General features: G+C 39.1%; 1 protein-coding gene across 15 annotated transcripts in view; it reads right to left on the bottom strand.

Moving 5' to 3' along the window:
• KDM6A (lysine demethylase 6A) overlaps positions 1-24253 on the bottom strand; it is a 151929-nt gene that overhangs the window by 117751 nt on the left and 9925 nt on the right. The window lies entirely within an intron of this gene.

Below are 24253 nucleotides of genomic sequence, written 5' to 3'. Positions count from 1 at the left end.
GACAACAACTGAACAATAGAAATTTCCTCTGGTTTATCTGTGGACATTCGATTTCCCCAACACAAAACAAACCTCTAACTTACATGACAATTTTTAATTTAAAAATCAATGAAATATAAAAGGATTCATTTTATTCTTTCTGATCGGCAAGAAAGAAACCTCTCTGATTTTATTCTCATTGTGTTGTTTTTTCCCCTAAAGAATTCATTTTTCATTTAACAGTTACTGCACTCATTTTTGCTAAACCAAAGAACACGACCTCAACATGCTACCTTACGCAATTTACGTATCTTCATATGTGTTTCCCAAGATCTGATTCTTTCCACATCTCTGTCATGTTGTAAAATAATTTACTACCTTCTACTGCAGACTAAGAAAAGCCAAAGTCAGAAATGTAAATGCAATCAGAAATTAATTTTAGTTTGAGAGAGGTTGCCCCAGTTTTAAAGTGACACACACTTAAAATGAATGAAAACAAAGAATGTTCTGTGCTCTGAACACACATTTTTAACAAACTGAACTGACACCTTCTATTCACCATAATTGCCATGATCTTTAACATATTACATCCTTAACTCATGATCCTATTTACCTCCTGACCCTGTTTACACTTTGGGAATGAGTGAGTAAATAAATAAAATCACTTCCCAACTTTCTGAACATACTAGCCATTGAACTGAAGCAGTTTAACAAACTTAAATGGGAGGAAAGGTCCTCTGCATCAGCACGATTCTCAAAAGCCAGACAGAGTTCCAACAAATTCTAATTCCAGCTGGTCCATGATTTGCACCATTTTATGGTCTATGTTTCAAATCTGGTTGCAATTAGGAACTCCTTGGTTTTATTACATGACAGTAATCAAATTTGGACCATGCGTCCCTTCCAACTCAGCATATTCTGTGATTCCGTGAAACGAGGAGCTTTCTTAGGAGATTCTATAAAAACTAAATATAATAATAATGTAAAACTTTAGAGATTCAAAAGAGGGGGGGAATCAAGCTGAATATTAAATCAGTAGCCTTGCCCATATTTATAACTTACTTTGGGTACACTTTTATTAATCATCAAAATGAGAGATGCTAAAAATAAAATGAGGAAATGTTAGGAAATAGTTAAAACACATCTGTGGAGAACCCAATTACTGATCTAATCTGTTGAGTGGGTCTCAGTTTGTATCCCAAGACTCAGGTGTATCACATACTTTCACCTACATCCAAACTCAGAAAAGCCTTATTTTATGGCTGTTTTCTGAGGCAAAGTTCCGACAAATAAAAACAAAGCTATGCTGCTACAGAACTGTGGGTGTACATGTGGTATAAAAATGATTTAGTAAAACATAAAAATATGTTTACATAAATCTAAAGTACATATTTCAAACTGTAGCTGTTTGACTGTGTTCTGAAGATACCAAATTTAGATGTGCATTTGCCTCTACCTCAAAGATCTGCTGCAGAACTTTTCCTTCATGCTGCAAGCTTTGCCCTAGCAAACTGCACGGGAAGGACTGCAATTCTGTTCATCATGGATCAAAGCTACTACTCCTTTAACTTTATTCCCAACACTAGGAACACCTCTTGCAGTCAGTCAACTCTCCATCTAAAGAATATTATCCCTAAAATCAGAAGCAAAGCACACAAGTCTAAAGTAAATTCCTTAGGATCACTACTTGTGTTATGTACTGACTGTAACATCAGGCTCCTCAGCTGAACCCATCTGCAAATATCTTAGTGCAGAATCTTGGTTTTGGCACCAGGCTTCTTCTCTCCACTTTTTGGTCTCGTCTCTTGATTTGTACAAATCGTAACAAAATTCTTAATGTTACATCCTAAATATCTTAACATTATATCCAAAATATCCTAACACTACTGTCACGGGTTGATTTGCAGATAGGTTTCCCTTTTTCTGATGATTTGCAATACCTGCTGCAGCTGCTGAAGAAAACAGTCATATTTGGATATTTTCTTAAATTGGTATTCTGTCTTCTGCAATTCAGAGCATACAGAAACTGACACCACAACAGGTAGCTTACAATAAATACAGGAGAGGAAGCTAGGGTAGTTTATTTCCTGAATGGGGCTACATTAGTCTATTCGGTGTTTAAAGAGAACTTGACTTTATGAACAAATGGAACAGGATTTTTCTGTACAGATGTTCAGGGAAATTGTAAATCACACGCACTTTAACATTTAAGTGTTTGGAGACCCACAACATTCCCCCAGCTCCTTTTTAAGTAAATGCTCATTAAATGACGTATCACACATATCTGAAGCACTGTCTGCAGTAGAGATGTAAAAACCTGTGCCCTAGCCTTTCACACAGCTCAGACCAATTTGCAACAAGGCGGATTTTCCCTTTATGTTAGAACACAAACTGAAGCTACTGCTAAGCCATCTCACCAATGCCAGCACAAGGCAAGGCCTAAGACACCAGAACTTCCCTTTCCAGCCACAGCTAACTGTAAGTTATCTGTTCCTGTAAGAGCAATTCAATTACACCATTAAAGCAAACCCCCTCCGCTGACCTCTAACCAGTTTGCAACATAATCAGCAACACACTCATATTTATGCAAACTTAACTTGGAAAGGCTGTCTCGAACGAATTTTTTAAATTCTTCCAGCACATTCTAACAAAATGAAACAGAAACTAAAAGCAAGCGTTACTTCCTCAGCAGGAACACCAAGTCAGTCCCTGAGTCTCTGAAGGAAGAGCAGGTTGGTCACTGTGTGGCTCTTGCTCTTCCCAGTAGCCAGGGCAGATTTACCAGGCAGAGACCTAACTCTGGTTTTGGTCAAAAAACTTTCTCCCCCATCAGACCCATCCACAAAGACCTTTAGAAAGTAACAAGTATTTTTCTGCACAGGTAAGAATTTGTCTCTGTTGAATGAATGGATATAAAAGGGAGGTCACAATTGCATGTATCTGTAGATGTTTTCTTTGAAGGAACAATCAGAAGATCTCATTTTAGTGGATCTTTAACTGCAAAGGCCACCTATGGCACCACTTGTACAACTCATTTAAATTATCCTGAGACGCTAAGAATTCTAAGGATGTTAAAAACCCCTGAGTTTTTTAAGCATTGTTATTTCTCCACACTGTATGGATCTCTAACTGCATTCAGTGGAGTCGGCCTTGAGAACTGCCAGTACTGACAAATTAACAAGAAGAAAGAGAAAGACCCTGAAATGAAAAGGAAGATTGCTACACAACATTGTACACTTCCTTCCCTTTGTTCAAGGCCGAGAGAAGATAAAAGGGAAACCTGAAGAATTTAGGAACTTGGCAAAATAATCACCCGCAGCTGTTTCGCAGTGAGGCAAGCAGAGCAGAAGCAGGAAACCAATACAGGAATGGCTGCAGGAAAAGAAACTGGCTTATATGACACTAAAAAAGTACTACTATACATGTTGTTTGCCACCTTCAACTGAAGTAATAAGCAATTGTCACACAAATTCCCTCTTATTACATCATAGTTCATGACTGGGGACATCCTGATTGCACAGATTCAACTACCAATTCTTAGGACACCTTTAAATACAGTAAGTATAGTGAAGAAAAAGGCTTAGTGTATTTACCAACTCAGAAACAGCTGGCAAAATCTGTTCACAAAAGGAAGAAATAATTCTAGAATCACCTTTAAAATGTCCTACCAGACCCTTGTGTGTTCCCTACTTATCATTCCAATGGATAAGGAAGCGGATTACTTTTTCCCTCTGTTTTAAGACCATTCCTTCCCCACACCCACAAAAAACCCAAACTAACAATCCCAAGCCAAACAAAACCAACCCCATAAAGTAAATGACAGTTTTGGCTATCATTAACATGATGTCATTTCCTGAAGGAAAGACCCTAGTCAAGAATATACCATAATAAAATAAATAAATAAATAAATACACCCAACCCAAACCAATCTAACTGATAAATCTAACAGATAAAGCCAGAATTCTAAATATTGTATACAGGGGTCACTGAAACATTACAGCTCTGCTTTATAAACAAGAAGTGCAGTGTTATTTCTACTTAAATTATTATGAAGAAAAAAACTTTACCATTATCACTGGTTGCAATTGTTTGCATTTTACAGCACAAACTCAAACTACTGTTAAACAACTGTACTAAAAAGAAGGGGGGAAAAAAAAAATCAATACAGCTTGTTCAAATTGTTTTTGAGGAAGATAATGTGATGTTATCCTTTCTGAATCATGACAAGCATGACTGACCAAGATGAAACTAAGCAGGGCTAAATGGCAAAACATGATAAAATATTAACTATTAACTCTTTAATATATTAATGATATTAAAATGGAGGAGTACACTGAGTCAGCAAATTTTTACTTAAAACATAGAAAAAAAAACCCGGGCAACTACAGGGAACCAAAACGCAGCAATCTGAATTGTTAACATGGCAACAACCAGGCAGTAACATACAGTGAGAGAAATTATTTGAACTTTACTGGATAATAAATAAACTGCTCAAGGAAAACACAGGATTTCAGTGCAGACAATATAGTGTAAAATCACAAATTCAAAGCTTCAGAAAGTTCCCAGAACCTTCAATTTCACAACAGAAAACACTATTGTATATGTAGATAAGCTGGGGGAGGGTGACAAAATTGAACATTTGCTGCTTCTTTTTCTTGTGTCTCCAGTGACCCGACTGGACGAGCTTAGCGAGCAGGTAATGAGAGCAGAGATTCCAGGTGAAAAGCAGAAAGAGACATCAGCAGACTCTTGACAAAGAAAATACACACTAAACTAATGGTTAGAAACAGCATGTTTCTAATTAACAGCATGTTAATTAGCTCATATTTTATCCATCTGGAAAATAAAGTAACTACGTGCACAGTGCTGGTCACTGAGGCAAGAATCACACATCTACCACCGGCCAGTCTGAGGGACACCTGCAGACCAGAAAGGCACAAGTGTGTGTGCGTGCTGGGCTCCTTCTCCCTCCATCAGTACCACTGAGGATGCTCTGAAAGGCTTCTTTTCCCATCCCTTCCTCCATGCCCCAATTGACCAAAACGCACAGGTGATTTGCTAACAACAGTGACAACAGCTACCGCCCAGAGAACCTCCTGGAGAAGTTCCAGCTCCTGCTCTGCAGATATGGGAGCGTGAACAGGGCTCCCTTCAGCTAAGCAAAGAGAAAAATCAGACAAGCCTGAATTCTTCAGAAGTTAAAATTATTTTTCCCCCCCATCAATGACTGCCTGGATACACATCACCTTCTGAGCTGTAGACGACTTACAAGAACATCTCATTTACTTCTGCAGAGAAAAGCATATCATTCTTATTTGACTGAAGATAACCTAGATTAATGCAGCAGAACCTCCACTGAAGGCTCTCATATTATGTATTGGCACAATATCCTTAACTTCCTTTACTTTCTTATTCAATAGCAATTCCCACTACAGCTTTCAAAGCTTCTTTATACGCTCTGTCTCTGCAATGCTCATATTCCATTATAAAATTTCTCTCTCAATTTAGCACGTTTACTCTTCTTGTATTTCACGTATGGACTATACCATCCAGAAGCCTCAGTAAGAGTACTAAAAGTACAGCATGCTGGACACAAATATGCTCACACCCCAAAACATTCGAGCCTCAAGAAGGAAAAACATGAGCTGGCCTCTTCTGTAGCTTTGTTCTTGCAAAATTTCTATGGCATATTGGGATGTTGTGAATTTATTCTAGTCTGTTAGTAATACTTAGGATCAAAGTCCTTCTCATTTCAGGGACAATTAGTATAGAACAACAGAAACGGATGCTCCTCAAACATTTCTCAAGTAACGTATAACCGATTTTGGCTAATTTATGTTCTCATGGCTAATGCTTCATGAAACCGGACACAAGAATAAATAGTGCAGGCAATAAAGAAAAGCAGCTGCGCACACGAGCTACACACACAGCCTGATGGTCACAGCTGAGATGAATTTTCTTTAAAAGCCACTACTGTAGTCTAGGACTTTCGTGCTCCCAGATTATGCTGAAGAGGTAACAAATTTTGTTTTCAGATTATGTCTATGGTAGATGAAGAGATGACACAATAGGCTGCAGAAGTAAGGTCAAGATTCCTAAGCTTACAAGAGAAAATTAACATGAACTCAATTATCAGTGAAAACTGAGGGATATTGCTTCTTAAGAAGCACAGAACTGCAAAACAGAATACAAAACAGAATACATGCAAATCAATGATTAAATGGAGAAAAGTGACATTTTAGTGGAGAGTAAAAAAACCCAACTTGCCTCCCTGAATACAGAATACTTATAAGACATTCTTGACAAATGTTTTCTGTCAGACAGATGCAAACTCAATAGTTTACATATTAAAAATAGTTTACATACATAAAATACAGGAAGCTTAGTCCTTTGCAGCTGACAGTGTCCATAACCAACTGGATTTTATGAAAAATTTGTTGACTTAAGCTTATGTGGTGAATCACTATGCATTAATTCTGAGTGCACCTGGAGGATGCAATCCTCTCTTTATTTCTTTTAAATACAGTCAAATAAACTTACAAATATCAATGTCCTTGTACATACACACACATCATTTCCAGAAATTCTAAATTATCAGAAAACAGAATCATCTCTCTTCTGCCCCTGAAAATATTTCATAATCAGGTGACTCAGGAGAGTATGGCAAATTTTGTATGGAATTTCATCATTCAAAATCCTTTACAGGTAATCTTTTAAAAATACCCAAACAAACACAAGCAACTTTTTTTTTTTCAAAGTGGTGGTAGATTTCTCATAGGAAATTGGAAATTATTTTTATCTGAGACTATAGGAACATCTTTTTAGCTATTTTTACCACAGTAAGTCTATTTCAAGTAGAATTGCAGCACCTTAATTTAGCAATTGTTCAAGCTCATGAGTAGTTCACCACACACTAAAATTTAAGACCACTAAATCTGATTTTATTCTAGCAATTCTCACCTATACCAACGCAGAACATCACAAATGAGGTGTGGCATGTCCTACTTCATACTTCAGAACATTCAGATAGCTAACACTGGTAGACAAACTTAGCTTTTATTTTTAAACATTAAACCAGTTTTATCTAGGAGTCTGCCGAGTTTCAGACAGATGTTAAGTAAGATATGATACAACAAATAAATAGCTGGTTTTGTTTTCTTTGGGTAAATTATTTTGGAAATATAATTAAAATCAACACAGAAAAATCCAAACAAACACAGAAACCCACCCACAATTAAAGCCAGAGTCTGCATTAATAGCTGCCTGCTTTACCTAAGGAAAAAAAGATCTGAGTAACTTATTTATGCAAATATCTCTAGATCTGGACACCAGTCTTTGGAAATGTAACACCGACTATCAGGCACCAAGCATTAGAATGACAATGAAACAAAGAATAAAGAAGCTTGAAAAAAAGAGGTATTAAATAGAGAACAATGTACATACATATGCACAAGACAATGTCTACCAAAACTGACAGAACAAATATATATTTGTGAAAATACCTAGTTTTAGACTAAACAGAATGATTTTTCTGTGTTGTTTGAATACGAGGCAATATAGAAAGGCAACTATTAAAAAATATTTAAAAGCTACCACCAATTGCTCTACTAAATCTGCACAGTCTAAACTTCAGTCCCAAAAGGGTTCAAGCACTAGAGGTGGCCTGGTACTCAGAAATAATATTGCTGGTAGCTTAGTCTGAAAATACAAGGAAAAGATGATTTATTTTAGAAGAATGGAAGTGAAAATGGGTCAGGAGCTATTTCATAAAGAAAGTGTAAGAACTAATGCTAATAGGGTGGGAAGTGTGGAATTTTCAGCACCACAGGAGATACAGAATTGGTAAAGGCACATTAAGACACAAAGGATAAAAAAACTATCTGAACGGAATGAAGGTGGTTTTAAATACTGAAATACCACTATTTCAAGGAGTCTCAGAATGCTGGTACTTTTAAAGCTACCACAGCCGGTGCAGCAGAAGGGTCCACCCCAATGATTTTCCATCACATCACTGAAATCTCCCATATAGGTACACTCCACATACTGCGTTCCTTTTTCCACAGCCATTCATATTTTCTCCTCTGTGGCTGCTTAATTATGCTTACACAATTATGCTCACATACAAAAATGAGCAACACTGGAACATAACCAAATGTGCATGAAAACCAGCCTGCACAGAAAAATGTTTTATAGAACTTTATGCCCAGTAAACACCTTGAGAAGCACCACAGTAATTCCTATCAAGAGCTGTAACCCTTCTCTGCTAATGCCAGCAAACACCCAAGCCTTACCCCTCACCTTTTCCCCTCTCATGTGGATCTGAATGAAAAGAAATTGCAGAGAGGAAATAAGAGGAATACAATCCTCTGGATACAGTCCACAACTAATGAGCAGTACCACCTCTGAACGGCAGAGCTGGTGAATCTTATTCCAGGAAAGAACAAATGTCTTATTTCTGCTGTGGCAGAAACAGGTGGGGGAGATATACAGATTTCCGATTTTGCATTTATGCACTAGGAAGTCCAAGTCCAAATTTTTTTAGCTACTAGTATGCATTTGCATCATAATGTGCACTGAACACCAAGTAAAAGGACAATACACTCAAAACATTGCTTGGGAACTGGCCAGCACAGTCTTCTGGTAAGTCAAACCTGATAGTGAATTGTCACATGCAAAACATCCTAAAGACTCCCAGAGCTGCAGGGTAAACAGCCATGCAGGTTGTCACCACAGACTGTTTTCATTAATATTTCCCTGAAGCTGGATGTAAGATTTCCTTCTTGAATAATGCTTCCCAAGGCCTATCAAATTTGACATCCAATACACAGATGGACATTAAAAAATACCAAGTGGTAAAACACTTATGTATGAAGCTTAATGGCATTTCTCCATGTATCTTGTATGTATTTTCAGGGATACTACTGAATTAGAAACAGAGCCAGCTTCAAAGGATCAAGTTTCTGGTAAGTACAGCATGTCAGAAACCAGTTCTATTATAGGAGAGAAACGGGATGCACAAAAAATCCACAAAAACCTCCTGCACATTTAAACCATCTACTAAGAACTTGAATCTAGAAAGATCAGGATTCAAGACTTCACTCTTTTTAAGACAAAGATTTAAATTTGAGTTGTCCATACTCATCACAAGTGCCATAGGTATCAGATTCCAGAGTCAACCTCACTTTTTAAGCCAGAAGTCACTGCGATGGCTCTCTGCAGGACAGAGGCAGAATGACAGACACTAAGCTTCCACCCACACAGAGAGAACTCTGTTCCAGCCATCCTTTCCCCACCCACAACTACAGTATGACCTTGGGTAGAAAAGGGAGGATTTTGTGACTTAAAACTAACAGCTGGATAAAGAAAAATGCAATCCATCAGAGGTGGATGCTGACTGAGGAGTTTGGCCACACCACCATCTGTCTTGGTTGAATACTACAAATACTGACTCAATTATGAGTTCTCAATTCCATCATGATGATAATGTTCCTTCCAACAGAAGGATCGGCAAGGAGTCTTTTAGACAATGCCCAACTGGAAAAAGTACAATATCCCCTTCTGTTGGGCCTACCTTTCACTCACCACATACCCTGACTACTTAAAGCACAGTACTCCAATACTTGTGTAACAGAAGCCACCAATTCAAAACAGTCACACCTAACTCTTTAAAATGTAACTTTAATTATTAAAAAAAAAAAAAAAAAAAGGTTCAAGTTGCACTATATTTCAACTTTTACAGCAAAGGTTAAAAATTATAAAATAAATGAAAATCCAAAACTAGCTTCCTCATCTTCAAAACATTATTAACTATAAAATTTTATGAGTTTATTAAAAAGCTTCCTTGAAAATGAGTCACTACACTTTAGGAAAAGCAATACACATCCCGAACATACTCATTTCTAAAGGTCAACCTTGCGCACTTCATTAAAATTTACACACAATTCACTAATCTTACACTGTTCATTGCATGTACCAGTCCCAAACAGAAAATAGCTAATGGCCATTTGTCTCTTAAAAATGTCTATTTGTAGACTAAAAAATTGCACAATGTGGATTCCACTGTATGGAACTCAGATCTTTAACCCAGCATTTACCTTGTGTTACACCCATAACACCTTTCAGAGTGACCAAATCAGCATCTCTAAGCACTAACACTGCTGCTCTCTCAGAGGCAGAGACAAAATCCAAAAATCTCTTGAACAACAATCAAACTTCTAAAAGGCATTTTATAAACCCACTGAGGTGTGAAATCCATCACCAGAAATTTGAAATGGGACAGAGTACCCCAAAAGAGGTGTAAGGATCAGCACTGAACATCAGGAGTTCTGCTGGCACCATTCCTTAAACCAGGATGTGAATGTGATTCATACAACAAACACCTCTGAAGAGTCCCTTATAATACATTACCGTAATGTTTGCATTTAAAATGAAATAATGCTAGAAATAACTGAATTCTCTACATCAGAAATTTGTTCAGAAGTTTTTCTTTTGATGAACATGCCATACTCCACAGGATTCACTCTGCAGAAGAAGTGTTTTCCTAAGTTCTCACTCTTCAGCTAAAGCTGTCAGGACTCAGGCCTTTAGATGAACTATCAATTCTGACATTATTTACAGTGGCAGACATCAATTTCAATTACACCTAAATGCCAAACCTTAGAATAAACTTCAACAGTTTTACAGGCAATACAGTTTCCAAAATGCAACTAACTTGATACTGCAAAAAACGCATCAAAATTGTGACCCAAGGCCATAAAGTCCCTAAGAAGTTTCCATTAAAAGGAAAGTTCTGTAACACTAAAATGTTGACTGTCTTCCTTTTTAAGGTTTTGGATGGACAGGACACATCACTGTCTCCCATTTCATTGTCACTAATGTAATCTATCTTTGTTTACAGGATAAATTCACCTTCAAAGCACTCAGTGGCCAGATCATAGATCTTTGAATTGACAGAATACACCAGTGTGTCAACCACAACTAACAAGACCTCTTCACAATGCAGGAAAAGCTGATTTCCATGGAAGACTGGATTTTTTCAAGTACTGGTCTCAAGGAGTCGAATTCATCATCTTTAGAAAATGTATGAGGAAAAAGGTGCACACACTTTTCATTTGCCTTCACTAATATACATAAACACCCCACTATACACTGCAAAATCCCTGCCAAAACACTGCGTCACCGTGAACAAGCAATTCCCCTAGAAAGGAAATAAGGAAAACAGCAATGCAACCCAAGAATCTCTGAATCAAGCACAGCAGAGCAAGACACTGAATTAAGTGCTAAAGAGCACGCTGGGCACAACCAGAGAAGTGGTAAATAAAAGCTCAGACAGAAAAGGAGTGAGAGGGAACACCAAGTAAGAGATTAAACTTCTGTCAGAGGGCAATGCCAAAACAGGAAAGCAGATCACAATTTACTCAAGCCCTGAAGGACAGCACCTTCCCCACTGTTATCATTCCATCCCTACTCCACCTGGCTGCTCAACAGCCTCCCATCATCACCCACTCAACACAAACCATCTCCACGTAATAATCATTTCAATCATGCCAGTCACTAAGAGAACAAGTGATTATCCCTCTGCAGGGAATGTCTGGGGAGGATGAAAAAATACAAAGGTGAGAAAGTTTAAGAACAGTTGAAAATGTATCAAATTTAAATTACAGACATTTTCAAATAAGCATGAAAGGCGAAGGGTAGCATGCAAGTCAGTCCCAAATGTCAATCTTTTTAAACCCTTTATTTTAAAGTGTCAACTGCAGTATAAAAGGCTCTTTTTTCATTGCTTTCTGCAGTAACAGCTTCTTACATACAAAAAAAGCCAACTTCATCATTCTGGACCACCTGTGGCCTGTCCTGTGCAAGCAACAGGAGGGATAACCTTTATGCTTGAGCTTGGAAACATAAATAACACTTGCACATGCAAAAGAGAATACTTCTTGATGTTGTCTTTAGGCCACAGATGGAGACCTGGCATCTCACGAGGTGCACGCGGCTCACAGGGAAAAAACTCCTGACTGGCAAGGCCTGAGCTGCTGTCCAGTGCATGGAAAAGTACTCCACAAACTCCAGCATGCCGAAAATATGTTTCAAACTTCTTTTGTGGTGAGATAACTTGAAAAACTCCAAGTCTTGTGGAACATTAAAACAAAGTTTGAAGCTCATGCTGCTTTTACTTCCCTGCCTCCCAGATGAGGGGATGCAGGCAGACTCAAAGGAGCACAACCTCAACTTCGTTCTCCTTTCTGCCATAGCGCTTCCACAGTGCCCTTACACTGAAAAACGTGCAGCAGGAGTAAATTTGTCAAAATTTATTCCTTCTGTGCAGTAATGGCATGAGATTTGAGACTCTGGGTCAGACTTCTGCACTTGTTTCACATTCAACAGTTCAACATGCTTTCGTTTTTCTTTTGAGTCAGGCAAACCTCTACCTAAAATCCATTTTCACAGGTGTTTAATAGTGTCTAAGTAGCACAAAATTCAACATAAAAGGTGAACTGCTGTAATATTAACTACACTTCTTGGGGGTAGCCTATCATCCTATAATTATCTCCATAATTTGCCGTGATAAGGTATTGGCCTTTGGACTGAATTTATGGTCTTATTTTAGGTTTATCAACTGTAAATGAGGTAAGGCCATTGCAACTCCAAACCACACCCCTCAGATGGATTTTGAAAGGCAGTCTGGGAGACACGTAGCAGTAAAACATTATACAGCCACGTAAGATCCTGAACTCTGCAACAGGCTTACTAAAACTACTAAAAAAAAAATCCCATGTACATTAATGACCAGATTATAATGCAACAAACCAAGATGAGTATATGCTGCCAGCATAAGGCAGAAGAAAACAAGCATACAGGATTCTGGAGCTCAACAGAGGACAGATTTCCAGCAAAGTTAAAATAAGATGACAGTAAGTCAGACCAGCAGTCAGCCCTGTGCAGCAACCTGTCTTTGTATTTACTTCAAGAGCACATGGACTAAAATAGCAATAATTAAAGATTAGCACAGCTTTTACATGAACTCACTTTGTTGAAAAAGCAGCAAAAGAAAGAGGTTAGCATACAGTGGTGTTTTTTTCCTAATACTTTTCCAGACTACATCAATTTAAGTGCAGGAACTTCCCGGGCACAGGCAGGGAATGCTCCTGATGGATTTTCCTTCCATTAATTTTCCCCACCACTTTCTAAAACCATGTCCACTCATCTCACACTAACAATACTGGATAGCCAGCAGTTCCACAGATTAACTGCAGGGAACCATCTTGTTCTGAATCTGCTTCCTGGTAGCTCAGTTTCTAAGCTCTTGCAGAAGAGACAGAGAAAAACCTGTTCTAAAAGCAGAAATAGTAATATCATCTCAGCAGATTCTATACAACTTCCCTGCATTCAGTAAAGATAGAAATTAAATAAAATTAGAAGAGAACTGCAGGGATAAGGCGAAAGAAGAGTCTCTCTTGTAAAAGGAAGTCTAAACATCTCAAACCTTAGCAAATCAAAAGCTAGTATGACTTTTCTGCAAGTACCAACAGGACAAACACCAGGAAAAGAGAAGAATTATTTCAGCCTAACAACAACGTTGCCAAATAAACATGTATAATTTTAGACTGAAAATTTAAAAAGTATTTGAAGAATCAGAAAATTAGGTTCCTGAACAGTATTTAATGTAAACAGTAGAGACAAAAGGGTTCTTTTAAGTACTCTTTGGTATCACATTTAAGACAGCAATTTTCATTGATACAATGCTATTACATATACCCGTGTACCTGTGACACAGCCACATGCAATGTGTAGGGACAGGCTACAACTACAACCTCTCCTATAAACCTATGTATTCTTTTGTGTTCCCACTCAAAAGACTCTGCACAGGACATTACAGACCTGAAACAATTTCTATTCAAGTGAGAACAGACCAATACCAATACTTATTATAAATAGCTGAAATTTTAAGCAAAGGGCTTATGCCCTTGAGGCACTTCTGAATAAGAGTATTTGAGAAACTTTAGGTAAAATTAACTCCTTAATATTTTGAACTACGACATCCTTACTGTCCAGACAGGAGGCAAACGTGCTGTAAGTAAAGAGAATAACCACACAACCAAAACCTACAGACAGTATCTGATACCTCTCTTAGCTCCAACAACATAAATACTTGTGAGATTCAATGCTTGGAGTCTCTCTAGAGGATTTCAATTTTAAATTTTAGTTAATCAAGGAATGCAATTCTTTAGCAAATATATTAAATTTTTGAAGAACCATACTCACTTCTTATGGTCTTTCAGACTATAGTTTGGCTTTAATTTCAGCATTATTCCAATATAACAAGTACTAACACTGTGGGTACATCAGTACCACTTCACAAACAACCGAAGCTTTCCATCCTCATACAAACCAGCTTTCTTTTACACAAAGACTACCGCTTTTCAAAACCCTCTTGTGAAATAATATTCTACAAAATTTCAAAAAAAGTTTTAGTTTAACAACTCCACAGGGAAGAAAAATTAAAGAGTAAAAGAATATTGACCAAATCTCAGCAGCATTACACGTTCTGTGATGTGCTTTCAAAACATCATGTAGAAAATGAAAATGGCTTTGAAGAAAAATAATAAACAGTTATTCGTAACTTTGTTAGCAAATAAAGAGGTAACAAACAACAAAACAAACAAACAAGCACCACCCTCCTCCCACCAAACCCCAACAGAAATGAGACTGGATATCGCTTCTTGACCATCTTTGGATGTCTCATGCCCAACACGCACTGCTTGCCATAGCACAGCACCCAAGAATGAGCTCTCTGACCTCCACAGATAACACCAACGTGCTACAAGATAGCCAGGCCCTCAGCAATCATCGTGGTCACACATTTTAAAAAGTTCTGTAACACTAAGCTACAGTCCCAAGTTCTCTAATGTATGTTCCAAGTAATGGCTCACAACCCTTTTTTTTTTTAACAAAGATGTCACCCCACCCACTTTCAGATGAGCAGACACATAATTCACTTTTTGCTGCATCATTTATCTGGTTGGTAGGCTTTGAACTCAGGCTTGATGCTTTTTTTCAACACATATAAGCAGCCATTGTCACCTATTATTTCAAAATAGTCTTAATTCTCCGAAGTAAAGAAATGACGATTTTTCTCTCCAAAACAGAAATATTATCAACAAGACCAAAAGCAAATGACAAAAGCAACAGCAGATCCAGCAAAATGCAGCATTTCAGTCAGATTCTGCTGTCATATTTGTACAGGACTCAAAAATTAAATAGTAGATTTAAAATCCATTTTCATCAACCCAAGTCTAGATCTGGTGTGGTGTTTTACAATTTGAAAAGGGTTGTTTTCAGTATTGATGTCCTCATGATGCTACTTGCTTTCACTATCAGAAAGCCACCATTGTCTCCAGCGATCACAGTGAAAGCTACTGATAGTGATATCACTATCCCTATTTTTGTACAGTTTGTCTGTACAAAATACACCTTTTAAATAGAAACTGTAGCTCTGGGCTGGCAAAACAGGTTTTCAGAGTGACATGCTAAGTATAAAAATATAAAGTGAAAAGACCTTTGTCAATAAAATTTAACACATAGTTTGTTAGCAAGCAGAATCTTGTGTGAGGCCTCCCAGAAGGCTCAGAGCAACTAAATAATGTCCTGAAAACAGGAAATACACAGTTCTGCCCACAAAGATGACATAGGGCACTGGAAAGCAGCTGTTGGTATTCCAGCTGCATCGATGGCAGCTGTACTCTACAGTCAAGGTATTAAGCACAAAAGTATGGACTGTTACATTACACTTTCCCTTGAGGACTGTCATGAGCCTGACTGCCAATGATGAAATGAGGAAATATTTCTGTGCCGTAAGAAATCCACAGTGATTTATTTAGCACTGCCTTCTACAGACAGGGACACTGAAGCCACCATAATCACCAGCAGCTGCACCAGACAAGAATGACATGCAAATCTCAAAGTTGGTGTAGGGAAGTAGATCACTGGGTATTGGGGGGAAAACGAGCAGGGAAAAAGGAAGAGCTGGGTCTTCCCAGAAAGCAGCCTAGGAACTGTGACATGAGCAGCTCTGCTTCAGGTGCAGACAGTGGCAAAGAGCACATGCACATCACAGACCTGAAAAAAAAGTGTCACCCATGGAAGTCAAGAGTTAAATTTATGCTCATGGGCAGAACTTCATTTGCTGATTCCAAAAGTCTTGCTAGACCAGTCTGGAAGGTCACAAGATACCATAGAACAAAGTCCACTGCATACACCAAAATTCTGTGCTGGTAACAGGGAGTCTTCAGCGAAGAGGAAGAACAAAAGAAATAATCCTTATTTTACTACAACAATCTCAGTCACATTCCAGGAGGACTACATGTGACTAAGCCATCATTAGGTAAATGATACTGTGCAATTCTCAAACATCCCTTCATTCTCCTGAAATGAAAAAAAACCTTCCGAAAACTCTGCTAGAGTTACGGGTTGTACATTCAAAACTCCCCCAAAAAGCTCAGCTCGCATCTCCTTCATTTCCAGGACTCACTCACAACCACCAGCAGTCACCTACTCCATGACCTCATGTGCCAGATGCAACAAATAGGTGAGTTTGTATCTGACCTACAGATCTCCAGGTGAGGCAAGCATCAGATATAGGAGGCTTGCAATTTAGAGCAGCCTCAAAACAAAAAGAAAAAAAAATTCCATTACAGGGTGGAATTCCCTAAGGGATGGCTTCTTAACCCAAGTTTAGCATTGCAAGCCTCCATCCTCTGGTCTTTCCTTCACCTCCTATACAGCCCGACGGAAGCAAAATCTTTCATGTTTTAGAAGCCTATATTTACACTGAACAATTAATAGGAATATTCATGTCACAAATATGGGCTACTTCCCAAAATCTTGGGAGATCCTCCTTCTACTGGTTATAGTAGTCAAGTATGTGAGAAGATAAGCATAAAACAACTTCCTCATTTAATGATGTGGCCCAAGGTATCAGAGAATTGTTTAAGGTTGGAAAAGACCAATTCTGGTTCCCTGGGAAAAGAGTCCAACCCCCACCTGGCTAAAAGCTCCTCTCAGGGACTTGTAAAGAGTCTCAACATTTCCTTCATTGAGAACACAGGACAAGAACCTCTAAGAGCTCAGACAGAACAGTCTTTGCAGTCCGCTTGCATAAAAGTAGATGACACTAAATTAAAGGGATTTCCCCACAGATAATGCAGGCTACATGCACTGAAATAAAATACTAAATACGTGTATGACAGTATCCAAGAGAAAGCTACTGAGGATCATTCTAAGATATGTATATATTAAGATGTGCTATTACAATTAATTAGGTTAATTTCATATATTTATTCGTACATTAATAGCAAAGTATAGCAGCAGACTTGAGGAAAGGTGGAGAATTTAGTATTACTGAAAATAAACAGTTTGAAACTATTTTTTTCTATAATTAATGACTGTCTCCCACTCACCTACATCTTTTCAGAGCACTACATGCACACTTATGACTGACACCACACACATCATGACACTTACGTGACAGGAAGCCAGGTGCATGCAGAATTTAAGATAACCAGAGCTAAAAATGCTGTGGATGGGGGACAACAACAACATGATAGGGGACACAAAAAAATTAATCTTTTGACTTGCTGGGGAGGTTAGGATGGCAACATTACACCAGCAATGGAGCTTCTGTCAAAGACAAGATAACTTACACAGATTTACAGCCTCATAGAGACATGTAGGTACGACCCCCATGGGCACTTTTCTATGGTAAATGCCACTTGGCAATGGGAATTTTACCTCTCATTTCAGCTGAATCCCAGGTGCTGTGCAACTGTGCCTCCCAAAAGGTATTCCTTCTCCAAAACTAAGGGAATCTTCCTTTAAGTTCTATGTGCAAAAGCAAGAGGTCCAACCACATGCCAAGATTCTGATTTATGTGCAGGAAGGAAATGCAACATTTCACTTCAAATGTGCATTTCAGGGAGAAATAGAATTCACCTTGACACTAAGAACAAAAATTATTCAGAAGTAGCAACTAAATCGACTCCTTTATCTGACTGTGGAAGGAGAGGCAGTATCACAGTACCTTCCCCTACTTGTTCAGCGTCTGTTAATTTCTAGGAAAATGTGAATTTCTTCTACTTAAATGAATTACCAATTTAACAAGCACTATGAAGTTACATAAATGCTGCATCATCTTATGAATGCATCTGCTATTTAATAATGTTTTTCTACCTGCCACCTAAACAATAATGGTCATTCCTCTCACACTGCAGTTCTCGTTCACAAAACTCATTTCCCACAAGTAGTACCCCAACAGTACATGAAGGCCCCAGCTGCAGACATCACTGCTGCTTCACAAAAACCAGCTCCACCACGTTCAGACACGAGGGTAAGCAAATCACACCCCTTGGTACAACCCTTCAGCAGCAGAGAGCTCTAGGGGGGTTTGATTCTGACGCTGCAGGTGATGGCGCAGCAATGCCAACAGAGAAACTCCTGTCAGAGCAGAGGAAATGCCAGCACAGCTACAGGAGTACAGCCTGTAGTGGGAGCCCCACATGGGAGCATCAGCACCAAGAGGTTGTCCAAATTTGACAGCACATGCCTTCTTAAACCCAGGTACCCCTAAGTACTACTCCATAGCAATTTTACTTTTTTTATTTAGAAAAAGAAATCACTGGCAAACAAGGTGCCAAGGTAAAAAGGCAGTCTCCTCATGAGAATGAGCTCATTTCAGCCATGACATGAAAAGAATCTGGAAAGGTTCTCAAAAACTGCAGAAAAATCATGAAAATGAAGCCACTGGAGCAGGAGTGTGTTCCTTCTCCTTTCCAGCTGTCTGAAGCCTGACAGACCTTAAGCTACTCATTAATGAATTGCTCTAAATCAGTTTGTTCCATTTTTGAGTTCTGGCTGTGGAAGTGAGAAAGCCCTGAGGAAAAAGTTGTGAAATGACCTGTAGTTGAAACTTGTTTTCCTGTTTCAGTTGGTAAATCTGCATATCTGCTTACCAATCCCTCTGGAAGCACAGTTTCCCGGAGTCAGAAATTCCTACCTACCTGTACTGGAGAATATTTAAAGTAAGTGAGCACTAATGCACTGGAACCAGTGCTGCACTCTATTAAGGCAGCTTCATTCTCTGATCTTAAGAAAGATAAAATAATAATCAAGAACAAATTAAAATAATCTCAAAAGATGAACAGGCTTTTTCTAGAATATCCCTGCTGCTTGTCTGGAAAATAAAAATTACCTTTGAACTGAATACAGAAACTGAAGCAGAGCAGTCAAGCAAAACCCAGAGTGCTGAGGATGGGACAGGTGATGTTGCCTGACCTTCTCCAGCAGCACAGAAGTCCTAAACTGTTCCTCAGTTCCACAAGCACCACATATCCCCTGAATCCTGAGAGCTGCTTGTGAAAAATGAGTGCTCTTATGCATTTTCACTTTCATCCAGAAATCGTAATAAAAAGCACCCCTTCCATCATTCTCCACAACCGAGCAGCAAATGGTCTAAAGCAGAGGGCATAAACTATTCCATTCTTTCAAACTACTGAGGACTTGGCTTAATTAGCAATTAAAAGCAAGTAGTACAAACGTTCCTTTCTCACTGCACATAATGGAGTCTTCATTGTTCTCAGATTTTTGGCCACAATTCGAGCAAGCTCCAAGTTTGCAACTGGCACTACAGGAAAACATTCTACCATTCAAAAGCAAAAAACAAGCCACCACCACGAAAGAAAATCAAATAATAAATAAAAACACAATTTAAGATGACAGCGTTTTTACTGGCAGGGAATAAACAGACTGCAACATTCCAATTCCACGTTTTTCCTCACAGAGTTTGAACTCATCTACACTCACAGATTAACTGAAGACAATCTCCAAGATCAGGCATCACAGTCCTACGCAATGATCGTATCCCCACCATCCACAATTACCTAACGAACCCTTACACCATCTTCCACAATTCTTTCACCTGTCCCAAATACATCTGCCTCCAATATATTTCCATATTACAATGCAGCTTCTGCTGTGCTCTCCACCTTTTTTAACATAGCAAATGTCTCCTTTCCAGATTTCCGTTCAACCATTAGCACTTCTTTCAAGTTATTTATGTCAAATAAACTTCTAAAAATTACTTGTACTAAGACTGTAGAGAGAAAAAAATCCCACCAATTCAGCAAAGATGGACAGTATATAACTAATCCCAGAAAACTGTCAGAACTAATAAATTTTTAACACATGAACTTGTAAGTTAACAAAGACCTTTAAAGGCAGAAAATGAGACCTAATTCTGCTCATTAGTTAACACAGACTGACGGGTTCTGCGATCTCATCTTACCTAGGCAACAAAAATTAACTCTGCTGTAAGCATAAACACCTCCAAATCCTCCCCATATAGAACCAGGAGGCATTAAAGCCATTTCAACAATGAATTTCCTCCACACAGCAACTACAGTTAAGAAAGCCCTCAACTACAAAAACGTAACTTCTTAGTTAAATTCCATGTGCTCTTATACTAAAGGTAGGATGTGTATCTAGGCTCAGGCACAGGGTGGGATTTTTGGTGTTGTTTGGTTTTAGCAGGGCCAGGAGCTGGACTTCAATGATCCTTGTGGGTCCCTTCCAATTCAGGATATTCCATTATTCTAAGTCTACTTGAGGGGTTTCATAGAGGCACCAGAAAAGGCTGGCTCAGATACACATCTCTGTACCACCTGATGCTCCCAGTTTTGTTTCCATGCACAATATTTTTTTTTAGTATTTTCCTCTTAAGCAAGGAGTACAGAAATATGCACTGTTCTGATTCAAAATTAGCTATACAGCTTCTTACTATAATTTATTTTTCAGAAATCATAAGGAGTAAAAGCTATACTCACTCTTTCCTCTGAATTAAAAAAGGAACAAATGAACACTCATTTCTGCTTAAAATCAAGTAAAAAACATTTTTCCAGTAGCAAAAAAGACCCTTAAGCCTTATTTGTTGATAATTTTAACAGGTAACACTTGAAACCTGATAGTCCTTCAAAATTTTGTAGTCTCCCACTTTTGAAAACTTACAAGTTAACAAAATCACAAATTCAAAAGTTCTGCCCTTCCAACCATTAAAGCCCAGGAGAGATTAAAAATCCTCAGAAAACAACACATTTTTGTGCACCACACCAGAAACTAAGAACATATGAAGCTTTGAGAACCATGGTGTGTAAAATCTACCCTTGGTTACTGTATTTGTAACATGCCCAGAAGCTCCATTAAAGTTTACCAACCAATGTACATAATTTCTGCAGCTCTTTATTCTTCCCAAAATCATTCCACTTTTTCTCTCCTGCCAGAGGTTGCTTCTGACAAGCTTTATGATGTTATATAATGGATGTTCTCCATTTTTCCTTCCACTTTATCTTACAGTCTTTCTACACTTTGTTGTATTAAACTGCACAGTTAAATTCTCTAGATCAGCATCATTCTCCCTTACACAGGCTTTCAATTCCACACTTTCAACTATTCCTTTCAACATATCCATCTGTATCTTCCACACTTGCTCAGCTTTCTTTATCCTTCAAATCTAAAGGCAGCAAAACATGTCATGAGAGACACATGAGAGTTCTTGGCCTTCATTTTCACCCTGAGGAAAGAGCAGAAGCTATGGTTTCTTTACTGTTCCTTCCTTGAGGGATAAGGAGGGGAAAGGGAAGCAGCAGTCTAACACAAAGACATAGAAAACACAGCCAACATCTTACTTTTATTTCAAAAACGGGAGAGAGCTCTGTTTTACTCAGAACTTAAGAGCATGTAACTCTTACTAAGCTTTTTCACACCCAACACAAACTCTGCAATTTTGTTATCTCCATTTGGTTCCTGTTTACCCTATTTTTCAAATCTTTTGAGGCAGGCCCCAGCACCATCAAACACTTAAATGCTACTTAAGTTAGCAGTAATGTTTAGATGGTAACCAGGCACAAGATTCAGGTAGCTTCTGGAAAGAATAAAAACACTATGAATCACACTGCCGTTCCCCTCAACCCCAAAATGGTCTGCATCACTAAGTCACCTACTCAATTCCATGGTTTCCTACTCTTCCTCACATCTAAGTATCCTTCTGCAACCTTTCTTCCACTTCCTTTAACAGAAAATGTCTTGCTTTTATTATAACACTATTTTCTGAAAAGCCTTCCCAAAAGACTGCTTCATTTCTCCACTTCCCAAAAACCAAACAGTGGCCTGATTTTCAGCAGTCATAAGTTCAAACATAATTCATGAAGCACTCAACTTAGATCCCTCAGGATCTTTCCTTCATTCAGAGTTTTCTCCTATATAGTCCTCCTTACATACATTCTGGCATTCTCTGCTGCTGCTCACACGTTCAGATGTGAACCTGTCCCACACCTGCTTCTGGCAGTGTAACTTCACAAAACACATGGTCTTCCCTTACAGAGAGCGACGAAGGCAAGTCACCGCACCCATTCCATCCCTCCTCTCCATGAAGAAAGAGAAGCTCTGGATGTTCCATCCCTGGCAGTGTTCAAGAACAGACTGAATGGGGCTTTAAGCAACCTGGTTTAATGGGAGATGTTCCTGCCCATGGCAGGAGAGTTGGAACTGGACAGTATTATCCAACCCAAACCATTCTGTGATTCTATGCAATCTAGTCCTGGCAACCTCTGCTTCCAAAAGAGGTAATTCCATTCTCCATAAGAAAATAAGGAGCAATAGTTTTATAAATATTCCTTACAGAAACAGTGTCACACCAACCAAGACCCACCCCAGCCACCCAAATCTCCTTCTCAAAGCACCATGCACAGCTTTTTAAGTCTGCAAAATGAACATTCACAGAATCAGAGAATACCTCAATGTAAGGGCACAAAAATGGTATAAAAGGCCATGGAATTCTTTGTTCTGGGTCCCCCTCTGCAGGCACCCAGCTCAAGACCTGCTGCTGTACCACTCCATTAAATTATTTATTTTTACCAATCCAATGCCCGAGTCTCTGCTGCACAAAACTCAAGGTCAAGCTCAAAGGAGGAAGTATGTCCAAGAGTCTGTATGAGCAAGCAGCTGCAAGGGGCACCCATCCATCAGCAGGCTCACTGGACACTCCTGCTGCAAAGGGACTCCAGACCCAGAAGTTAAATACAGTCTTAGGTGGCATGCATGTGACTCCTTGAATGGTGTGAGAATGCTCAAGCAGCAGTTTCTCCTTTAACATGAACAATCATCTATTCCAACCTTTCTTGGCAAAAGCACAGGCTGGACAAGCTGGCTCAGCGCTCTGTCCAGCACCATCTTGCAAGTGTCCAACACTGGAGAATCCACCACTGCCCTGGAGACATTATTCCAATGGCTGACTGCTCTCTCTGTGAGTTTTTATTGTGTTCATTAGGAAGTTAGTCCCCAAGAGTAACTTGTACCCATTAAATCTCGTCTTATCAATGTAACTCCTTGTAAAAATGGAGTTTCCATCTTCTTTGTAGGCACCCTTTAAATACAGGAACATGCTGATAGTATCTCCCCCCAAGCCTTATTTTTTCAAGGCTGAACAAACCAGGATCTCCCAGCCATTCTTCACACTGCAGCTGCTCAGTCCTTTGATAATCTTTGTAGCCCTTCTCTGGACCCTCTCCAGCCTGGCCACACCTTTTTTGTTTAGTGGGCACCAAAACTGCACACAAATATTCCAGGTGTAGCCTGCCCAGTGCTGAGTAGAGTGCAATGATTACTCCTTTGTCTTTGTTGAGGATGCCCTTGTTGATGCAATTCAGCCTCCCACTGGATACAGCATCCAACATCCCAGCATCTCCCTTTGCCACAGCAGCACACTGCTCATTTTTACTGGGCCAAATCCACCAGGACTCTCAGGTCCCTTTCCACAGAGTTGCTTCCCAGACTGCACTTCACTCCTGGGTCATGTTCTCCCAGATATGATACCTTTGTCTTTGCAGAACTTTTTAAGGTCTCATCAGCACATTCTTCCAACCTATCCAGGACTTTCTGCAGGGGAGTTCTCCTTTCTGCAGGTCCACTTCCCCACTCAGTTTGGTACCTTCAGCAAAATTCATGAGGGTGCACTTCATCCCTCCATGCAGATCACTTATGACAGTATTGAACAGTGACCCAATATCAATCTCTGGGGACCCCACTTGTGACAGGCAGCCAGTCTAAGAAGGAGCATTTCCCACCCTGCTCTGGGTGCTGCCCATCAGCCAGCTCCCATACACACACAGATCCCTTGTCTGGAACACAACACACCAGTTTCTCCAGGAAAAGGCTGTGGGAAACTGCATGG

Source organism: Corvus moneduloides, chromosome 2, assembly GCF_009650955.1.
Source record: "Corvus moneduloides isolate bCorMon1 chromosome 2, bCorMon1.pri, whole genome shotgun sequence".
In the NCBI taxonomy this organism is placed as follows: Eukaryota; Metazoa; Chordata; class Aves; order Passeriformes; family Corvidae; genus Corvus; species Corvus moneduloides.
This window is presented reverse-complemented; position numbering and strand designations above follow the sequence as displayed.